General features: G+C 39.3%; 1 protein-coding gene across 2 annotated transcripts in view; it reads right to left on the bottom strand.

Moving 5' to 3' along the window:
* The window catches only part of LOC131692050 (guanine nucleotide-binding protein G(q) subunit alpha), an 82957-nt gene extending 68016 nt beyond the window's left edge, over positions 1-14941 (bottom strand). The window contains exon 1 of one of the 2 annotated variants that reach the window (XM_058978891.1): positions 14730-14941. The gene's annotated coding sequence lies outside the window, so the exon portion shown is untranslated. The other variant, XM_058978889.1, reaches the window with a different exon arrangement.
* Between the last annotated feature and the right edge of the window lie 9100 nt (positions 14942-24041).

The following is a 24041-nucleotide window of genomic DNA, read 5'->3' as shown; positions in this document are numbered from 1 at the left end:
CCCTGGGGGTGAATTCACCCCCGGTTGAAAACCACTGGTCTAAAATTCACCAAGGGGCTGATAAAACGGGTTTTCACTGTATTTGTAATCAGATGACGGATCGAGCTTGTTCGGTACGAGCCAAATTGCCAACTGATGCATAATACCGTCAGAGCAGAGAGTTACATCAACACCTCTTCCCCGCCAAATTGTGCAAATGTTGAGTGATTTCCTATATTGAGTATACGCAGATTTGCGCAGCTTAAGTATTCCATCAATTCAGTACCTTTCAAATTTATATCTAAGCTGTCTTAAATAATGTGATGAACATTTGTATCACTGTCGATTATGAGTGGAAGTCCATTTCTGCCCGCTGGAAATCACTAGAAGACCAGATCCCTTATGCGGTAAATATGCCGAACAATAGACTATTCCCTGTGTCAGAGATTCGATTGATACAGCAAAGGTAAGAGCCATGACACTCCGTGCACGACCGGCATACTTTGTCCTGGGCACGGGAACCTTGACTTATGGACGTCTGTTTTTATTCGCCTTTTACGACATGGGAACATGTACCCAGTGGATCGAGATAGTAGACTTTTATCAATTCCCTAGTCGGTCACATTCACAATTATCCTAACCTACAGAACAGCTATGATTGGAAAACTGCCAATGTGTAGTATTTCGTATACTGATGTCTGTCTATCCCTAAGTGGTAATCCCTATTATCCACCCGCTCAAAAGACCTTCATCTATTTCAATTCTCACAATTGGTACCTGTGATTCACCAGCTCATTCGTCTCACAGACTCAGTGATATGTGGATCTATTTTCACGAGGTTTTATCTCCGCTACTTACTTTGTTGATCATTCAATCTATTATCCCGTACCCTTCGTTAAAGATTCTACCTGTCCGTTTGAATGTGGCTTGAATTAGTCCGCAGTGCAAGGTCGCATGGACGTACTTCGATTGCATCATAATTCATATATACCGGGATCTTGATTTCCATATCAACATTTGAATAGGGCTAATAAGATTTGTAAACAAACATTTGTTTTGCTGATTTCTCTTAATTTGTTATAATTTCAACACAAAAGACATTTGAAATCGATTCTACAAAAGGTAAAGATGTCGATTCATGTGTATCTTTCATGAAATTCAACTCGACAGCGGAATAATGAGCGAAATAAGTTTGTTTACAAAAATCTCATTAGCCCTTTTCAAGAATTGATATTGATTTCAAAGTTGTCATATTTGTAGCCGTGTTCTATATTGTTGTCCTTCACAATGACGCTTTCTGATTCGGTTAACCTTCTTAATGTTATCAATCACAATTACGCTCGTAATGTAGCAATGTACAACAAAGCGTTAAAAATAACCGATTGCTTGCTTTACTGATAATATCTATAATAGATAATAGCGAAGTTTCTGCTCTGCTCGCGATGAGAAGATAGACTGGTTTTGTTAGTATTTATCCTTTTCATTCATTGTATATAATTTTTTATGTTGTGTTACTTTATTCACTCTATTCATTTCAATGATTTGATCTAGTTTAATATAATTTATTACTTCAAAACTTTGAGCAAAGCTGTAAGAGATGGATTAACTCACTGCTAAGTGGACTAAATCACGGCTTTTAATGAAAGCCTCGGTGACATGTAATTATATTTAACCTCTTTATTTACTCTATCATCTCTTAGAAAATAGGAATGCTCAGCTCGCCCGACATGGCTTAACTGCCCTTCGTTCCCGTAAACATGCGGCTACATTTTCTATAAGTTACAATCTTTACGAACAGTGAAATCTCTTGGTTCATGCAAGTTTCGCTCAAAAAGTCTATTCAGTATAAAAACGGAAGATTTTTTCATTTCCATTGAGTACCAACGGCTAGGAACCTATTTTAACCCCACATTGGACGGTGCTGCATTATTCGGTCATCTTGCGAAGGAGTGCCTATAAATTGGTATTAATATCGACTCTAAAAACTAGCAAAATAACAAAAATGGCCTGGAAATGATGAAATAGTCATTGAGCACGACTACTCCAAACGAATACCTCTATTTTCGCGTTGTTCAAAGATGGTACATGCTACTCTAACCAGTCTTGCAACGAATTGGGTAGGCTGACAGTAGAAATAGGGAAAATACCCAATATCCTAGTGCACGCCATGCGACTATAGTTGCATTTAGTCTAATTGGTTTCCGCCGGCGCAGTGTTGCCGGTGATTGTTTAACCTAATAACGATTCATTAAATTGAATTATAATTTTGTTGTCAATGATGAAAACAGATAAAACATGTTAATATAAACTGGCTTCGAACAAGTTTATCACACATAAGAAATATATTGTAGATAGGGTAAAAAATGTGAATGAACATCGGAAAAACCGAGCCGTGTTTAGCACTAGCAGGGAAGCACCAATTGATTGATCAGAAGTAATTGTTTCCAAAATTTCTGCTCTCGAAGGAAAATAGTTTCGTAAAACTAATATGAAAAAGTAGGACATGCAAACGTCAAACGAATGGTATTGGTTCCTGTTACCTTCAATGACATGTGTTAGCTTTTACTGCCAGTATAACATAATGTATCACATGGCGCGAATATTTTTTTCAATATTCAGAAAATTTGAACAAATTAATTTGATAAAAACGAACTGCAAGATTTCCTGCAGGAAATCACGGCATTTTGTCCGCTATGCAATATGGAAATAAAAATAAAACAACAATCAAAAAGAACGTACGAGAGGTGTGTTATTAAGCACAATGAAAGATTATCGATTTTCTTCATTCCCTTTCTTCGACGGTCCATAAACGTTGAATGTTCTTATTCCCTTTGTCTATCTATATGCACCCATAACACAGAACGTGGTTACCATCCGGCGTTTAGCATACACGGAATCTATAGACAATCGTTTTTAGTGCGATATGGATTACCACATGAGCATAGAGACAAGAAATAACAAATTTTCCAGCACTTCTACGGTGCATATTCAACCTGCAAAAGATTGGCAACGGAAGGTTCCTACCACCTCGGTCAGAGCTCCGCGGGTGGCTCAGATGACTCAAATTATGTGTTGTTCCACTTGTGAATGTGCAACAACACTTTTTCTGCACACTGATCGCAGATCCTCTCGGAGTGTTCGCGTAAATCTCGCATGGACAGGAGAGGAAGAGAGCGTTACAATTGAATCTAAATACAATCACAATCCAAACCCGGTGTCGTATGTAACAGCGAGGTAACGATACCACACCAGTGCTTGCAGATCTATGGCAGCTGTAAGCACATTCAAACCGGTAAATACTGAACTCTATTTGTGAGTGTTTGCGCTCGCACTTTGCTGTTGAAGCTTATTCGCAGATTGCTGTTACGACTTAACAATCAGTGTGTGCGTTATCAGCACCGTTACCTTGCGAATGTCATAGCAGTACTATCACCTATCAGGTGGTCCGTCGTCAAAACAATGTATCGGAGCAGAAGACACCGTTCGGAGGAGGCTACGTCGGAACTGACACACTATATCACCCATACACACGGGTCCACTGACATTTATATCCAATGCATGACTCTCTCCTGCAATTCCTTCCTGCCGCTCCCAAAATTTTCACACAAGACACAAGAAAAGCTAGACATTTTTACATAGCAAAATATTCCACCTTAGCGGTCGCATTGGGCACAAACTTCACTATTTCCACCGGAAACGGGCACACGCGTGTCCATTAGGCACTAAAATCCAAACCCTAAAGTCCATTGTGCTGCGAAAAACAACAATAGCCTGGCAGGTCGTTTCAAATACCCATCACTCATCCTGGAACACCGATGGTTCGGCGAGAGCAGAAGCAGAACCAGAGAGCGACCATTCGAGAGCAACGGTTGGTCTACACTGTACGTACTACCATTGGCAGCACAGAGTGAGTGTAGTGCAGGTAACCAGTGATGCCAGATCCAAAATGAAAACGATTCCGCAAGTTTCGTGACTTCTTGCCTTGTATGTTCAAGAAACATGTTTGCATCTTCAATTCGATTAGAAATAAAAATAACTCCCTGGATAATTGTCGTTGTTTGTTGAAGCGTATTTTTCAGAATTTTTCAAAACTACTGCCAATGGGCTGAACCTTGTGTGGGGTTTGATTAGAGTAATGAACAGATTTTGAATTGTATTTCACAACCTTCTAGCCATTTTTGAAGTACTGTTATTAAGGAACGAAGCCAAAAAATTATTCCTATCGATTGTAGGCCGAGAATTTAACGAAATAATGCGACTTTTATACACATTGACACGATGAATATTGTGTTTCGAATTCATCTCGTCAGTAAGTATAGCACCAACTTGGGACCAGTTCGACGCTAACCCTAAACAAGCACCACGTTTGGCATCAGTTAGATACTAAATCCAAATTGATACTATTAAGCCAATGAATCCAAACAGTCACACAACTTGTGTGACCACATGAAGCAACTGGTAGTATGATGTCTCGGGAAGCAAGCACAGGAGCTCTGGTTTGCTGAAAAACGAACTCTCGTTTTCTTCACCTGGAAACCAAACGTCTGGCACTATGCTAAATTTATCTCTATAAGATTGGGTTGGCCACAATTTGATGCTAAAGGGTGTTTCGCATCAATTTGTGGTCAATCAAACAAAATATTGGTCCATTTCAACTTGACTCATTTTATTTCATCGTGCATTAAGGCGACCTTCTACTGTATTCGGCGGAAAATCGAACCAGACATACGAACTTCTTCTTTTGATTTTTTTTTCGTTATTTATCGATAATTAGAATTTTTTTCGGAATTCAAAATGGCATTTTTCTAGAAACCATGTTTTCACTTCTAATAGTCAACAATAGGTTTTGCCCTATGATCTGATTTCCTATATTAAAAAATGTTTGGAAGCATATACGTTTTTGTCTGACTTATACCTAACATTAACATTAAAAAGTATCTAGGGAAACTATGGGCAAAACCGACACCCCACAGCTTTCTCTAGAAATAAATTTTTTTTCATTTCATCTTGACATTTTATGATTAGCACAATTATGTTGAGCATTTGACAAATTAGATTTACGATAGTACGTCGAATGTCATAAAAATAAAAAAAAATTCGACAGCAGCATTCATACTCGTCTGGATGTAAGATTTTGTTAGTAGCTTTTCAGGTTTGAACCGAACAAAAGCTATTTAAATCACCACTTTTTTCAGTACCTATTATTATCGGTCTTTCCTATGATCGACTAGGTGCAATGGAGACGATATTTGATGATCAGAGTCTCGAACAATCAAAGTGTGGATAAGGTAGTTTTACTAAGAAGTTTCTGTCACTTATAAGTGAATGAATCCTATTAACAGGATGTGGAACACTTGCAAATCTTCTCTTACGAATACATCACGCATATATCAGATTTTTAATCAAAAAAGTATCGAAAATAAATTATAGGGGAAAGACGCGAATGACCCTCTATGTCGGTTTTATCCGCAGTGTCTAGAAGAAGTCACTTTGTTTTCCAAGTTTTGCAAATAATTTTTAATGAAATAAATTTTTTAAGCGTTGACAATATTAAGCCTGGTTAAGAATTTTCTGTAGAAGAATTTTGCATAGAAATTATAATTTTATTGGTTTTGTGGTAATCCAGAAAAAGTTTTAAGCTTAAGGTGTCGGCTTTAACCATAGTTCCTCTATTTATATTTTTTTATCTTTCTTCAGCGTCTATAAAATTGGTTTCATCTTTTCATCAAAATTTATTGAAATTAGGTATAAGTCATAAGAAATTTTATCTATTTTAATTAATTATATCCATTCTTCATTTCAGTTAACTACGAGAGACCCTGTAATTGACAAAATAGGACAACGTTTCGCGTGCAGAGGCCGACGTGATCCGCCATTTCGAATTAAAAAAAAACATTTTCTAATTAACGATAAATAACTAATAAAAGATCAAAAGTAGAAATTCGCGTGTTTTTGTAATTTTTCCACAAAAAATTCTCAAAGATTGCTTAATTTTCCGCTAAATCCAAGGAAAGGTCCCCTTAAAAAACTGCACTTGTCTCATTTCAAAGATGCATGCGAACTTTTCGATTTTGACGTTTGCTCTTGAATTATGAAAACGACATCGAAGCAAGAAGCGCAATAGAGCAAAATTTTGCTCGCGCATCGCGAAAATCCGAACTACTTGTACGTTGAATGTGGCCCGATCAATTGTCACCAACGTATTAGATGTTTCAGGAAATGTTTGCCAGCCAGTCAGGAAAACTGGACCGGAGGGGAAATCGAAAGCCGAAGGCCAGCGAAAAGGGCCTGACAATATGAACTGGATCATAAAAATGTGACCGATTCACGATATTTTGTTCTGTGAACTATATCATGAACACGATTTAGGGGGGCTCAGCACAGTTTTCGTTTTCTGTCCAGACATCACACTGAATCATCAAATGAATAGCTATGTCCGAAGTGCTAATGATTTTCTTATATCTACTTCCTGTAGATATAAGTACTTACTGGTTGCCAGCAGCTCCATGAAAAAGTGCATGGAACAAAAATGATTCCACGAATAATACTCCAAATTTTGTGAAAAACTTCATTACAACGTTGCATGAAATTGATTCGGGATATCTTCTAAATATCACAAACACGCAAAATAGCTCGTGAAACATGTACTAGGAACCATGAACCTGTTCACGAATACATGAATAATAATGTATGATTTCGTGAGCTATTTCACGAGTAAGATTGGTTAGTCGTGACCATTATACTCGGTATCATGAATCAGTTCACAAATATATGAATAATATTTCATGATTTTTTAATTATTTCACGAGCACGGATATTGGATCGTGGCCACTATATTAAGAATCATGAATCATTTCACGAATACATGGATCATATTTGATGATTTTGGTGAACTATTTCACAAGCACGAATGGTAAGTTATGACTATTGTTCTAGGATTTATGAACCAGTTCACGAATACAAGAATATTTTACAATTTTGTGATTTATTTTACGGGCACGCATGAATAATAATTTATGATTCCGTGAACTGTTTCACGAGTACGTATGGTAAGTTGTGACTATTATACTAGATATCATGAACCAGTTCAGGAATACATGAATAATATTTCATGATTTTGTGAGCTATTTCACGAGCATTGATATTGGATCATGACTATTATGTTAGGGATTATGAATCAGTTCACGACTATTTTTATAATATTTGATGATTTTGTGAACTATTTCACGAGCACGAATGGGAAGTCTTGGGTATTATACTAGGTTTCATGAATCAGTTCACCAACACAATTATCAGTTCACGAATAAAAGTTCATGATTTTATAAACTATTTCTTGAGCACGGATATTGGATAGTGACTAATATATTAGGAATCATGAATTAGCTCACGAGGATAAAATGGATTCATGAATAAAAATCTGTTCCGAGTTTCGTAAAATAGTACACGAGAAATGATCCTAAATGTTTTGATTTGGTGAACTAATGTTCCTAAATCTATGGATAACATCATAAATCAACCTTTGGTTTTATGAATAATGTTCAAAAAGTTGTAAACTAGTTTACGTACAGAAAATTGATTTGGTAATAACATGACGGGAACCGTGACTAACATTCACAAACCAAAAACAATTATTTTCGCTAATAAAATCGTTATATGGGCGTTACTAAACGGAAATTGAACAAAATTCATGGCACTCTGTTCACAATTTTGGTAGGTTTTTTTTCTGTGTAAAAAAATATCTCGAATGGCAGGCCATCTGTTCCTGTGGCTTGAAGCGCGACATTGACATCGCAACTAGAATCATCAAGTAGGAAATCTAAGTAAGAAAAATGCTCCGTTTCGTTTGGCCGGATTTTATATCTTGCCATAATGGAAAAAAAGACCAGCGAGATGCATTTAAGGCCAACTGGCTTTCTACAGCGAGGAAAGTGACCAAGGTGGCTAAACAAAACTTGTTGGAAGGAGTCCAACGGATTGAGCATGTTTTTCGTTATTCAGCGTGAAATGAACTTGTAAAAGAAATTATTTGATTTTTTAAAACTTTTACCGGTTACAATTCTTGATCGTAACACAATTTAATTACTGGCGAGACGAATTTGAATCGCAAAATCCCGCTTTATTCCAAATTCGATGTCGTAAAAACATATTAACATGTTCAAAAAGAATGCACTATGGAATTTTTTTTCTAAATATTAAAGCACTACAACTTAAGTAACACCTAGTGATGCCATTTTCATCCGAAGTTTTGTAAATTTACATTGAATATATCCAAATGCGTGAAGGAGTAGGAAACATGTCGGAAGAGGAGGCCAAGCTTTGCCAATTTCGTTTAGTTCTATTACAATGTCAAATTTAGCTAAAAACTTCAGGTGCAGAGCTCAAACTAAGGGCTTTTCCTTCGAAAAAATCGACAGAAGTGCACCTGTAATATGAAAACTGGTTGAAAACAAATAATTCGCTTGTAGAAAAATTCATATAACATTCAACATACCTCCATTCAACATTAAAAGTTAAAGTAAAATGCTACTCTGCAAAAACTAGCAACCTTTTTGTTCGATTTCATTGCTGAAAATTTTCAGATCGCCCTATTACATCGAAGAACATTAGGTGGACTTTAAATCTTGAAGCTTATAAGTAACTAGCTAATATCCACCGCGCGTTGCTGCGACTTTCAACGAAATAGGAGGAAAACACAATTTGCTCTGAAGCGCCATCTGGCGGGCAGATAATCTGCAACCAATAGCACACAAACACGCTCCATAACAAATGCCTACCATGTACAAGTTTTTGCGGCAATCGGTTAAGCCGTTTGGGGGTCCATAAATCATATACATACAAGCATTGACTTTTATATACATAGAATAGATAGAATAGAATAGATTTTTACATTCCAATATAATTAAAGGAATTTTACGAAGCACGGTTCGCTCATCTGACTTGTATTTTCGGCCGCTTATTTGGATACCGTAAAACTGGGGAACATTGATCACTTTTATTTTCGACTAACTTTCTAGAAAATCAGTAGATAAAATTGTTTGTATTTTCAAAGCAAGTAACTGGTACCCAACGATTGGCAACGTTTAAACTGTTGTGTGATTTAAGTTGTTTTATCATAAAATGAAATAAAAAAGTTGATAATTTTCTTTGTGTTCGGTGTAATAATTCACAGCAAAATCATTGATTCGAGTGAGAACATTCGAAAAGCTGCATAAATTTACATCTAGGATTGTAACCCCTCCGCGTTCGACCCGACGCCCCGGGCCACCAACTTTTACATTAAATTCACCGGACAGATGTTTAGTACCGAATTTCGAACGAGTTCGTCCGGTGTCCACACTGGCTCCTCCTGCAGAGTCTGTTGGACAAAAAGGGGAAGCCTTTCGGTAGAGGAGGTAATAATCCTCTACCGTACCTTCGATACCGTAGCGTACTTCCCACACTAAACTGCTTTCCTCTTCGCGTTAGTTTTGCGGAAAGCAATGCTTGTTCGGTTTATCCTCCACAGCGAGAGTGGTTGGTGCTTTTGGATTCTTTGTGGTTAGCTGGGGAAGTAAAATTCTACACATATCTAAACAGACTTAACTGTTCGCAAACGCGAACAATTTACAGCCTAATGAGGACGGTACAGACAAGTGGTGCACATTATGCTTTGCAAAACAAAGCACTCAACAGAAAATATGCATCATTTTGGCAATTTTCCAACCATTGCTGAATTAATAATCGGAAGAGTTACAAAGCGATTGAAATATTTGAAATTTGCTTCATTTCGAATCAGTAGGTAATATAAATCGACTAAAGTGCTCTAAAATGTCGCTTTGATTTAAATTTCTGTCTGGTTTCAGTGTTTACTCATTTTTTTTCTTAAAGTCTGTCCCAGGCCAGTAAAAGTATATAAATCAGAGTCTCACTAGAAGCGGTCATCCTATCTACGGCTTCTAAAAATCTTATCAGTGTAGCTATGGTGGATTGATTTCATGAGTATACAAGAAATTGTTTAAACTGATTGAAACGGTGCAGAAAAGTTCTGTCATTTCCAATTCAAATTTGTGTTCATAAAAGTCATTAAATAACAAAATATGGTGTGATAAGCTAGTACTCACAAGTTTCCTATTTCATGCCTCCACGTGAGTCTACCGATGACATTTGGTCGTTAGACCGGTGTCGGCTGGGTACTATCAGCCTTCTAAAATGTTAGTAGCTGTAGCAGCGAAATCAGAGGGTGCCAACGGGTGGGCCTCAAAACCCGTGCCGTAAGACTTCGAACCCCAGCCCTACGTTAAACTAGCACTAGGATTCGAAGTGATTACAAATACAAATGCCTTTTCCCTTTCAAGCGGAGCTCTGACAGAATTGACTTTCTTTACCTAGCTATTTGTAGGAACAAAACGGAAAACACTAATAATACTGAAACCATGAGATTGATGGAGATTGCGTCGAAGGAGGTGAAAGAGGAAAATGTGTGCGAAGAAAGCAAACGCTGCTGAATAGTGATCGTTAAAAGAGATTGTGCCCTGCACTTCATCCAATCTCAACTCTCCAGCTAAAGGCGAGGATCGTACAGTGGCCAATGAGGACACAGACCAGTCCGGCGAAATAACCGGAGTTTCTGAGGGCTCCGAGAATAACACAAGAGGAACACGGGGAACTCGTCACTTAAGCGGAGCGACGAAAAAACGCTATGGGTTGGCAAACATCCCAATAGGAAAGGTACCAGACTACCGACAGCGTTCGACGCACACCGGATCGAAGAACAATAGTGGGTGCAGTACCAGGAAGGAACCACAATTGCAACAGATAAAGGGGTTCATCCTAGACAAACTCAAAAAATTGGACAGCGCCCAACCTTCAATGAAATGGCCAAGTCGTACTCGATGACATCATTCCGGTTGGGTACCGCGCGGATACCCTCAGGCATGAACAGCTGAATGCTACTCGATGCGCGTTGATCGAAAGGGGCCATGCATAAATGACGTAGCATTTTGGGGGGTAGGGAGGGTATACCAAATTTGTGACGAAGTGTGGCGAGGGGGAGGGTAGGGTCAGAAGTTGCGCGACGTAGCATTAAGTTTAAAACCCAATGTTTAGAGAAAACGATTTAATGATCCTCCATTGCCAAGAGAAATGAATTTAAATTCAAACATGCGGTTTTTCATGAGGTAAATTTTACGATTCGCGGAATTACAGGTTCGCAAAAATACGAAAAGATTTTGTATGCGGATTTAACTTGCTACATTAGTTATCTAATGTTGTAACTAGTAGACTTAAAGCACCGTACCGTATGCGTCTCACGAACTGATACACAAGGAGAGGATCGAAAACGCCCGGTAGGCGAAGATGATCAAACGGCAAGAGCCAACGCATTTGGGGGGCCTAAGAAGGTCACTGGAACGCCCAACAGCACACAGCCTACAACCGTTGGCAAAATGTCACAAAAAGGTACCACAAGCGTTCTTGCCCGAAGGTTCACCAAAGAGCGCCTAAATATCGCTCTTCTACAGAAGCCGTGGGCAAATAAATATAAAAGCTTTGGCTTAAATTTCTAAGTTCACAAGTTAGTATATTGTAATGATCAGCCAACTCTAAGAGCTGCAGTAATGATAAACGGAGTAATAAAGAAGCGAAGTACTGGACTTCAATGATGCGATCAGTTCAAAAGCCAGAGAAATATTTGGTATCACACTGTAAACCCCGCAGAACGGCTGCTGAGTGCCAAAGAGCGACGGACAAGAAAAAACAAACCAGAAGCCGAATGCTTGCATCCAACCACACTAGGTGAAGTGCGAGGGGCTATTCGACAGCTAAAAACTGTTAGGGTGTTGGAAAAGACGGAAACACTGCCGAACCACTGCATTATCGGGATGATCTGGTTGGAAGAAGAAATGCTTTTGGATTGATTAGATGACCTCATATGTCCTATCTTCAAGCCGGGCCACAAACTTGTATGTGGAAACTGATATAACGACTCTGAATGTTGCCTACAAGGTATTCCCTCATGTTCTGTTTAGCAAACTACGCCCACTGGCTGACTTTGTTGGCAAATACCTAAACTGGTAGATTATTTACGAGGGACCAAATGTTTACACTGCAACAAATTCTGGATTAATATAACTTGCGGACTCAACATCTTTCCGTGGATTTCCAGGCAGCGTATGATTTAATGAAATGACACGAATTATGGCAGATCATGTTTGTACATGATTTCCCGACAAAACTGATTAAGCTGACTAGTATGACTCTGGATGGGTTAAAATCAAACATCAAAATAATAGGAGAGATATTCGACACATTTATGACATTGGATTGATTGAAGCAGGTCTCACATGCTTCTTGGTTTCGCAAACGACATCGATATAATTGGCGTTGATCTCAGAGCAGTGGAATAGGCTTTTCTGACTTAAAATAGAGGCTTCGAGAATCGAACTGATTACAAGCTCTGACGAGAGAAAGTATGTGGTAACTGGTAGATAGCGAGGCTTCCAATGATATTGGTTCCGAGAAGGAAATCGATGGGACATGTTACGAGGTTATCGATGGATTCATGTATCTTGTAACACTAGTAACATTGGATAACAATGGTTGCCGCAAGGTAAACACAGTTGCGACTGCGATTTTCTATGATTTACGTAGTCAGCTACGGTCTCGTAGCGTACAGACATGCTCAAAATTTGTTCTATACAAAATGCTGATACTTCCTGTTGCTCTGTAAAGCCACGAGGCATGTGCTTAAAAGGAAGGAGACTATAAAGGGGTTCAGTGTGTTTGAGAAAAGGATTCTGTGTTGAATACTCTACGACACAGTAAAAAATTGTGGATGTATGAAGCACGAGCTGCACCAGGTACACAACATGCTGGCATTGGAAGGCTGATAAAACACGACAGACAACAATGAGCTGGGCATATAGCGCGAATGCCGAAAGAGAATCTAAAGAGATCACCGTCTTCGGGGCAAGAAGGTTACAACGCAAACCCCTAGACTTAATTAATTGCGTTTGGTGCTCTTGACGCACAACGTAGTTTTAAACTAATTGCTACCTTAGGGATGAATATTGCAAGCGTTGACTAGCTGGCCTAAAACGAGTTACGATTTTAACATGGTTCCTCAACAAACAGAACTTTTTCCCTTACGAGATATCGTAAGTTAGGAGTCGTTTGAGGATAGGTGAATATAGTGTTTTGGTATGTTCACAAGTAGTGTTTCCGATTTTGGACTAGCAGCAGCCTGGTGCAGTAGTCAATTGTCATGGTTCTGAGGAGACGAAGTCTAAACGCCGCCTGTACTTAAAAAATTCAAAGTTTTCAAGATCCAATCCAGAAATTAATGAATTATTCAACAATTGAAATTTTGTAAACAAAAAAACAATTGAAATTTTAAATGTATGTACATCTGAGTACTCTTTAAAAGAGTTTCAACAACGGTAATCGATAGCTATACATCTGGTCAAGGAATCAACGATTATGATTAAACAAGGATTCTACGGTAGTGATAATTGGACATTGCAAAGGTGTCGAAGCGTGTAGTTAATATGTAACTAATTATTTGTGTTTTTTTTACGTTTGTTCGCGCAAAAAGCCCGTTATCAGTATCAATCGTCTCGTAATATTCGTCTTGTCAATGTAGAACACTATCCGAAATTCACTTCCTGTTTGCAAAATCCGAACCAGACTGAGATACTGTCCTTTCCTGTAACTGACAACACTGTATCCGTGTGTTGGGTTGTTTCACTGATTCCCACTGTACTCATTGCGGGCGTTGTTTCATCTCTTACTTTCACGCAACGATGATAAGTCAATGAATATTCCCGGTTGTGTTGCTCCACCTTCAGAGCACTGATCTCGGTACAGCGATTACAATGATTGAGCTGTTTCTCATTCTTCACTTAGTAGGCATCCTTTTCCAAGTAATCGAGCTTGCATTACACGTTAGTTGTACCTGAAGATTGAGCGAAAGATGACCGAACACACACTGGGCGGGGGAAGCGGTGAAACACCGTGCATTTTTGCTGTTTCTGTTGCTACTAGATAACACAAAGCACCAATCGCGACACTAAAACTACGACTACTGATTCCTATTGCGACTCAATTACTTGATAAAAGAAACAGATTTTCTTCGATACTTTGTTGTTGGACTCTCATTGCTGTTGTTGTCAAGTTGAGAATTTCGAAATTGCTATTTTTTATTTTCCTTTGGTAGTAAGGTTCACTTGCAAGTTTCTTATTCTTGCTCTTCCCATAGGCGGGTGGCCGTAATTTTCAGTGATGCCAGACCAGTAGTGCCTATTGTGAATAGCGATTACTTAAAAAAAGTAATTTTATTTAATTTATAATTACTACTAATTCTCTGCCGGATGACTCCACCAATTTTTACTAGCGACTCCTGCATTTGTAGAAATAAATCTTGAACTTCAATTTACATGATAATATCTACGCTACAACGAAGCAGGATATCTCGACTATTGCAACGAGATTCCACAGAATGCACCACCTGGTCTGACAACGCTGAATCCGTACACGGCTCCGGCCAATTCGCGAAGGGACGGGCGGACAGAATAAAAATCTTCCAGAAAAGCACTGGCTCCGGGTGGATTACGAATCGGAGCACACACGAACACACTTACGCGGTCGAGGTGGAAAAGGGTAATCGCGATTACGAACCGCACGACCACTGCAGCGAAGACGGCAACGACCAGCCTCGTCGGGGCAAGATTTTCAGCTTTTATTCCACACCGAACACCGATTTTCTCGCTTTTCACCTTTTTTTCTTCTCTGTTGCCAACGCCGGAATTCCGTCCGCGACCCGAAACACCTCAACGCGCTCGAGTGGGGCCCCAGCAAACTCCGTTGTACTCCATAAGTTGGGTGCCCCTTTATTCTGCCATTTGCTGCAAACGCAATTTTTCCACACGGAGACGTCGCGAACACAACTCCTATTTCTGATGATTTCGTACTTTCAACTTCAAATGCCAAACTTTTGTTCAATATGGCTGAAATTTCAGAATCACTCTCTTGCACTCTCCTGCGCTCAAGTGGTGCACACACACAATCGCGGCATCGAGAACGAAACGTCAGTCTGACAAATCTATCAGAGGGAGATCCCGATAAAACAGAAATATGCAAACGGGGGGTTTGCATAATTGCACCAACGACAATGACTCGTTGTTGAAAAAGAAAGGTTGCTGCTTATGTTGGTTTGAGCATTATTTTAGTTATATATCGCTGCTGGTAGTAGTCTAAATATTCTCTCGCTCTTACATCAGGAAGGTTCATTAGTTTAACAGTTTTTGTATACAAGTCAAAGAAAGACAGAATGGTTGTAGCAAAGCAAAACGCAGAAAAAAAAATTATGGAATAAATTCAATATTGCGAATCTTTTCAGCCATGCGCCACCGGGCCGTGAGTTGAATTACGCGCTTCTCTAATTTGCTTCAGTGCGAGTGAGAAAACATTTTGACGTTTGTTTTTGTTTCGATCGCACTCGAGTGTTTCCCATATAGCAACAACTCGACGAAATGCTAGATTATCTCGAGATAGACAATAAATAGAATTATTGGTAGGGAGACAATTGGTCGGGATGTCTAAACACTGAAAATGTTATTAGAGTTCAGCTATATAAAATAAGCATTCGCATGACGTATGCGTATACGGTAATAATAAAATTACTACATCCCTGCTTATATTGCCTCATTTCCCCCTAAGTGTACTTTTCACACTACATACGTCTGCAGCAAATTGTCGCCAGCCACAGCTACGATCGGTAACCAGATTTCCAGCAATCAGTTTGTTCAGAAAAATGTTAAGAAAATAGTGTTTTCATCCATTTTCATTTATCTATCAATTTACCCCGGGTCAAGGGTAGGTTGCTTCGATAGACGTCATTCCATGTTCTCAAAAAGGTTTGAAATTGAATTGAATTTATGTTTATATTTATTAGCTGTCAATTTAGTCAAACTTACGCACTACACAAAATGGCGGCGGTGGTACTCTGGGTGAATTGGTTATTAATGTTTACACATCTTTAAAGCTCGAGATGGACCTGTTCTTGTGACCCGTGTATCAAATTTTTTTTTAAACACGAGCACTTGTGCTTTGTACTTTGTATAACGCAGATAGACCTCGTGACTGACCACTTGCAGCACTGCCCTCTTCTGCAATCGTGAACAGAAGATTATGACCTTTTGGATGAGAATGTTTGATATGTGCCACTAGGCGGCGGTAGTGAGCATAAAATTTCTTAGACCAAATGAATCTCAAGTTTCTGATATGTTTAGCAGATCTGTGTCTTCGGCAAAGTTGCTCAGGAGACCAAAACCTACTTGGTGATATACCGGCTAGTGCGGGACTTTGCTACTAGCCAGCGCTAGTGAGCATGCCATTGTTTGACTTACTGTATCCCGAGTTTGTGATTTCTTAGCATGACAGTCAGCCTTATTTTGCATTACGACGGAACATAGTTTCGAACGAATGTGGCTCGATAGAAGCAGGCTCCCGTTTGGTTTTACTGTCGTTATTGAGAATGCAAATTATATTCGTTCGAAAAAGCGATTCGTCGTAATGCAAAATAAGGCTGAGTGTCTTCGGCATAATTACTCAAGAGATCAAAACCAACGAGGTGTGTACGTAATCTTGAATTCTGCCACTAGGAGATGCTAGTGAGAATGCCATTTTTAAACCTACTGTATCTCCAGTTTTCGATTTTTAGAAAGTCGGTATCTTCGGCAAAGTAACGAGATATCAAAAGCTACGAGATGAGTTTGTACGTCGAATAGTTTGGGATTCTGCCACTAGACAGTGCCAGTGAATATTATATTCTCTTCCAGTGTCAACTTTGAAAACAATCGATATAATCTTGATTCTAAGTGCGCGTATTGCCTTGGGGCTCATTCATGTTGCATCCGCGCTGTAGGAATAGAAAGGTTGTATACCATTCCCCCGAAAGCCATTTCCCAGAACGCCTTTCCCCAGAATTCCCTTCCCCAGAATGTACAATTCTCCAGAAAGACATTTCCCAGAATGTACTATTTCCAAGAAAACCATTCCCCAGAATGCCTCATTCCCCAGAAAGTCATTCTCCAGAATGTTCCATTCCCCAGAAAAGTTAATGTTTTTATTCAGTCAGCCAAAGGTTTGCGCATAGCTAATTCAAGGAACTTATGCGGTGTTAAGCTGCTGAGGATGTGCCGTCGAAAGCGGCGGCCTCTCGCAAGCAAACCTGTTATCCTCTCGTATAACCGGTTTACTCGTACATAGGACTTGGTTCCTTCTTTCAAACATGAGCAGTTCTTTGAATTTGTATGCCAAGTAACTCTTGCACGAAAACATGTGATCTTTTCGTCTGCCCGGTTTAATCAAACATAGGCGTTGATTCCTTTCTTTCGTGGTTTCCTTCAATCTATTCAAATCGAAATGAATGCATATTTTGACAAATGGTTTGGGGGGTTTTAGAGCATTTATCTTTCTTTTGTATTGGGAATGTTTCGTACGCAAATGTAAGATCCACTCGATTGCTCGGTTTACTCGAACAGGTTGCACTAAATACATTCGAAAGTATTTTTATATCTTACGCCAAATGGTACTTATATCACAGAGTTACAGACATAATACTCGACAACAATTATTCGCCAATGTTAGCGGTCATTTTGAATTGAATATATTTTTAGTTGGGACCGTTATCGCATTTGCGATTACCCGGATAGAATTTTACAATAGCATTTATATTACAAACAATCATAAAATAATAAATATTATAATTATTACTGTTTCAACATTGTTCGATGCCAAGTTCTCACAGTAGATTTACAATAAAATTTCATGTAACAATAAATTTCACTGTTCAGCAAAAAACTGATACAGTGCATTCACATTAAATTTTACTGTTTTCGAGAAAAAAATGTATGGAGAAAAACTGATTTTTTTTAATGTTAAGATACATAACTACCCCCCTTTTTCACTGTATAAGTCTATTTTACATTGAAATTTAGGCCATTACAAATATTTTTTAAAAATTATGTCACCCCCCCCTTCAAAATCGCTGAAAAAAATCAGGGGGCAAATAATTTTTTTAAATTAACCAGAATTCAAAAAATTGTCACGTTTTATAGAACAACAATAGCTTCCATAGAGTTTTGCTTTTCGTAACTGAAAACTATTATGGTAGTTTTAGAAATTACCATCCCATGATAATTTTTATTTTGACCATTCTCGGGTAAATGTGAAGTTTAAATGAGATCATCGATCCAGTCCAACACCAAATGATTTGCTGGTCGCGGAAGGAAGGACCCATCTGTGTATTATCAAACAAACATCCCGAGCAGAGTTTGATAAAAAATTGAGAACTAAACTTGATGTTTTGATGTAGTAGGGAATGATTGCTCAGGTTGTTATCATTTTGGTCGTTTTAACGGTTAAAAGATCAAAATCGAAAGTAGAAAAATTGCACTATGACATCAAACAGAAAACTATTCATGCTATCAGTGAAAGCAAATTGAAAACTCATTGAGATGGTGAAATATTTCATTGATAACAAAATAAGTAATCAATTTGATGAAATAGAAACAAACATTTTTTTCTAAAAATGTAAGCACATCAAAATGAGATCAAAATATGATGTTATATCTGAAAAAGTTTAAACTGATATCAAAATAAGATTTCAATTTGATGCTTGATATCAAAATATGTTGTCTATTTGCTGTAATTTTGATGTTGGACTTTGCTCGGGATCTCATGGAAAGGCTAATACAGACCGACTTCTGAATCGATTCCATTTTAAACGCAACAGTCGATAGAGACAGAATCGATTGTTGCATTCGAAAATAATTTCGATACGGAAACAATCTGAATTCAAATCAAACTCCTGGAGATTTATATGTGGTTCAATATTCAATACACATGAGCTTTACCGAAAGGTTTAATTTAAAAATTTCATATGGGATCGTAGTATTCATACCGTATATCCGCAGCCATATGTGCGATTCTTATCAACTTGATCAGATCAAAACCTGCTACTAAACCTTCCATTTAAGGCAAAGCTTGTGAAAATCGAATAAGCCGTTTTCCAAGTACTCGAAGAAACATTAATTCTGAAATATTCCATGAACCAGAAACATGCGAAATTTTCGAGATAGACGCTGGAATCAAAAGAACTTTGTCTGGCCATCAGCGATCAAGAATGCTCTAGCAAAACTAAATATAGATCTTACAAATAATGGTATCATCGGCACTTACCGCAGGAAGAACCGGGAATCCATTATCGATGTCAATTTTTGTAGCCTTGGAGTAACCGGAAAGATGGACTGAAAAGTGTGCGAGGATATATCCACAGCGACCACCAAGCGATTTGGTACAGCATTGATAACAGGACTATGAACTACACATGAATATGAATATGTAGGAGATATATAAACGAGTGAAGATGGAAAACAGCGATTTTTCACAGGAACGTGTCCGTCGAAGAACTTGAATTTAAGGGTATCCTCTTCAACCTAAATGCGAACGAGTTCACGGCACTACTAACAAAGGCGTGTAATGCGACCATACCAAGGGATGGGAAACTGAGAAACGCTCGCCGGGTGCAATACGACGATTATCGATCTACGTATAAGTTGCCTCCGAGCTTGGAGAAGAAGTCGGAGATCACTTCGGTTTCTCATCTCGCTCAGTTCAGAAGCTAGAAATCGCTCCGCTGCAATAGCAGGGCAAGTAATCAAATTTATCCGCGCGACGCTTGGCAAAAATTGATTCCTTCTGCCTAGTGTGTGATACGTGAACAAACAATGAGTGATAATGCCAAGCAAAAGTATATCACGATGCAGGCAAACTGTGTTGCTGTTGACTACACGAAATATCCGGTAATACCATCAATTCCTGAAGGGGAGCAAATGTTGAAGGTGAACTTGAAGTTCAACGTAGCTTGCGGTACTTTATGCGGTGCAATTCCACCATTTACGTCATGCGGTACTGAATATGTTAAAAAATATTAGTCAATCAGAATCATTCGCCTCCCAGAACAACATGAAACACATCATCGAATGTAATAACATTTTATACAGTATCCCAACGTATATAGATGTTGACAGCATTGAAATAAAGATACATGACCTGGCACCACGTACTAGTTCCTTCGCTATCAAACAAATCCTGTCAAAATACGGAGAGGTGAATAGTGTTAAGGAAGATAGTTGGAGGAACTACTTCCCAAGACTCCGCAACGGAGTTCGTGTGGTGAGAATGCGTCCGACAAAACCTATTCCCTCTTACTTGACTTTCACATGCAAATCACCTCATGGTGTTGAATATTCTCAACGAACACTAGTCACGCACCCAGGACAGATTCCTACCTGTCAATATTGTGATCATCCGCTACACCACGGGAAACCTTGCGCAGAGACTGCTAAAGAAATTCCACCTGATACGACCAAAGCCGGTATACAATCATCGTATGTTAAACCACAACCAGTTGGTAAACCAAAGGCTGCAGACCGGAAATTCACAAACACCCAACAACGATCGGCCCCAGTACCACTAAACCAACTGCCGTTACCAACATCGAAGTAACAACGATTACAGCAAATGTTTCCAAACCAACAACCAACACCACCAATAAGGAATCTAATACCGATGAAGAAGGATTTACAATAGCGACCCGTAAGCACAAACAACAAATAAGAACATCCGACGATGAGCAAGATGAATGCAGTACCGATGATGACATGGACGTAAACGAAAACGCGAGAGAAGACGGACCAAATGACCCCCAAGGTGTGCTCCACGGCTGAGTTGTGCTCACGCATTGTGCCGTGTCAAATATATTTAAAATTAAAAAAGAAGTCAGAAAGCTCGAGGGAAGCGAGCTGCAAGAACCGCTCTCAACAAAGCAGTCAAGCTGTACAAGAAAGCCTTGCCACAAAGCCAACGCGAATTTCCTTAGGAGAGACCTACAAAGTTGGCATAACAAAGATAAAAGGCTCAGTTGCACCACCTGAAAAGTGCCCGGAAAAGATGGAGGTCACCATCGAAAGGTTTTCCCCCACAACATGAATCTATTTACGCTGTACAGTGAGGAGGATGATCACAAAGATGAAGATCGATTTACCAACAAACAGCTTATCGAGATGGCGAAAGCCATAAAAGTGAAGCGATACATAAGAGCCCGGATATGTTCAAAACGATCCGATAATTGGAAGCGACAAAAGCTGATGTTGCTTCCGATGCCGGGACAACATGGAAATCTTTCAGCGTAGTCAATATATCCCTTGGTAATGTTAGAGAGAAGGAGTAATCCTGAACAAGCTAACGAAGTACGCGGACCGTGAGAACGGCATCTCATGTAATTCGCCTTCCTTATAGGCAGGTCTACAATGAAATCCATCCAAACGGTTGTGGGAGCTGTGGAGACAGCAGAGATAAGGATTTCGTGGTGGTTCCCTTAGGCGTGAAGAATGCTTCAATAGTACTAGCTGGGAAGCAATCGCCCATTCGCTGTACAGCATGACTAACTCTGCAGGATATTATAGAGCTACTTTCAGTACCGAACACTGATCTACGAGACAGACAAGGGGGAATCACAACTACAACTGACGTTCCTCGACTCGACGCTGTGGAACGCAGTGTACGATGGAGTATTGAAGCTGAACCTTCCCAGAGATATAACGATTTTCGGCTTCACGGATGATGTGGTGTTCCAAGTAATCGGACAATCGCTAGAAGAGGAGACACTCGACACGGAGACGATTGCCCATCATAAAACAGAGTTGGTGAAGACTAGCAGCCGAAAGACAGCGCGGTCGGAAAATATATCATCGACTTGAACTTTTTAAGTCACGACGATTATGTTAAGGGGAAGGCTGTGAGAGCAACCACAGCTTTGCTTGAGGCGCCAGTGTACTGGGCACCACGAACCAGCGGAAATCGCTGGACCGAAGCATGTGAGCAGACTAGTTTCACCGTCAGGGACAAGATCGAGTAGATCGAGTGAAGCACCAGCGGTGGGTCGTCGAGTTTTCAACGAACCGGAAGCAGCGAACCAGAAGCTAGGCTCCATCCGGTATCGCCGAACCGTCCTCGCCAAGTACTGGTTGGCCCTTTGAGTAGGATTTATGGACTATGCGAGTAGATTGCGACAAAACTGGGAGCTAAATGACTCGCGCAACAGGCATCGGTATCGGGAGAACTTCCGACGAGGAATTGAGATGGCTCGCGAAAACAGGAACTAAATGGTTCACAGAAACGGGTGCCAAATGGCTAACGGAAGTTCACCACTGCGATTAGCCGGATATGTGTTCGGAGCTAAACCGCTCTAATGTATCATTTTGTCTTAAGACTGAATCAGCCTCCCCACGATATAACGCTTCGATGCAGTCTCGTGGAACAAAAGGAAGGAAGAAAAGTGAGGACTATTAGTAGTGGTTAGGCACAAAAGTGAGTCCCACCTAGGGCCAATGCAGTTTTGAAGCTATTTAACCATACTATAAAACATACAGACATTTTCAGATATCGACGAACTGAATCTAGTGGTATATGACACTCGACACTCCGGGTGTAGCTTAAAAAGTCGAGTTTCAGAGTGATTGCACAGTCTTTCTTATATGAAAAACCTTTGACCGATTTTCATGCCTTGTGTGCACAGTCGGTCCTTGTGCCGCCACAACGGAACGAAAACTATTCAAGCAACCAAAAGTTAATACCTTAATGTACTCTTAAATGTTTACATTAAGTTCATAGAGAACTTTCAAGCTTTTATTGGGAATTTAGAAATTGCACTGTTCGGAAAATTATTTAAAACGAAAACTTTAGCATCCCTTTCCTATGTGAACTTTTGATTGATTCAGTAATGTTTGCTTGAATTTTTCTAGTAAAACAAATAGCTCAACCCCGCTATACGAAATCACCCTGCGGAAACGTCCACGAGAACAATCGAAAGAAAATGTAAAAAGAAAAAAAAATTGTGTTTATTAAAATAAATATTTATTTTTTGTTTGCCCCCCCCCCTTCAGAAAAAAATTTGTACTTGGACATAATTTTTAAAAAAGATTTGTAATGGCCTTACTATAAAAACGTTAAAGTTTATTGTTTTTGTATTGTAGCATAACACTAAAACTTACTGTAAATTATTGTAAAAATACTGTACTGTCACAGTGAAAATCAAGGTTTTGTTACTGTACATTTCTATTCGAGTATGGCGCCACTGATGTATGCGCAAGTATACGGGGAAAATACCAATCGTTTCTGGACCTGAGGGTTAACTAATTTGTAAATGAGTGGTTGGAACCGTGTATTAAAGGTGTAGCTAGTGTTTTGGACAAATTGGTGGAACCATATTCTTTAATAATTCATCATAGTGTTATGTCTGTTAGTCTGTGCTTATACTGCACCGCTGTTATGTCAATGCCGAACAGGATAGTCTTGCTCAAAAGTTGGGACAATTCTTCAAGTGTTGTGTTACACTGTTGGTACTGATGGTTTGTAATATGAATAGGCTGCATCCATAAATTACTTAGCATTCTTTGAGTGATTTTACACCTCACACCACCATTGTAGCATTTCGTCACAAACCTTCAAATACCCCCTGGGAGGGTTACCATCAAACTACGTAATTAGCTTGACGGTAACACTCTCCCCTTTGTCCCCGCAACTTAAAAAAATAAAAAACGATGTTTGTTAGATGAAACGGGTAAGATTGCTGTGACATCAGCTCAACTCCAATTCCCCTTTAAAAAGCTACGTAGCATGACATGACCCCCTACCACCCCCCCCGTCACAAATCAAAACAAAATGCAAAACTACCCCCTCCCCCATATAATGCTACGTCATTTATCGATGGACACATATATTTTATAAAACAAATCCCCTTCTTTTAAACATGAGTTGTCATTTTGTGTTTAATTTTTGAAACATTTGTTTTGAAGACATTTCTGGTTGACGGTCCCGGCTACAACACAAATTCCGCTTTCCAAGCCATAGATACAGAAAGCCTTCCAAACTGGATATTTCATAATAAACTCCAATGACACTCCCCGCCTGTTTATGACATCGGAGCGTTTTGAATTCCGCTAGAAACCGCTAGGAACCCT

This window comes from Topomyia yanbarensis, chromosome 3, assembly GCF_030247195.1.
Source record: "Topomyia yanbarensis strain Yona2022 chromosome 3, ASM3024719v1, whole genome shotgun sequence".
Lineage (NCBI taxonomy): Eukaryota > Metazoa > Arthropoda > Insecta > Diptera > Culicidae > Topomyia > Topomyia yanbarensis.
Note: the sequence above shows the minus strand (reverse complement) of the source record. Positions and strands in the feature narration are given on the sequence as shown.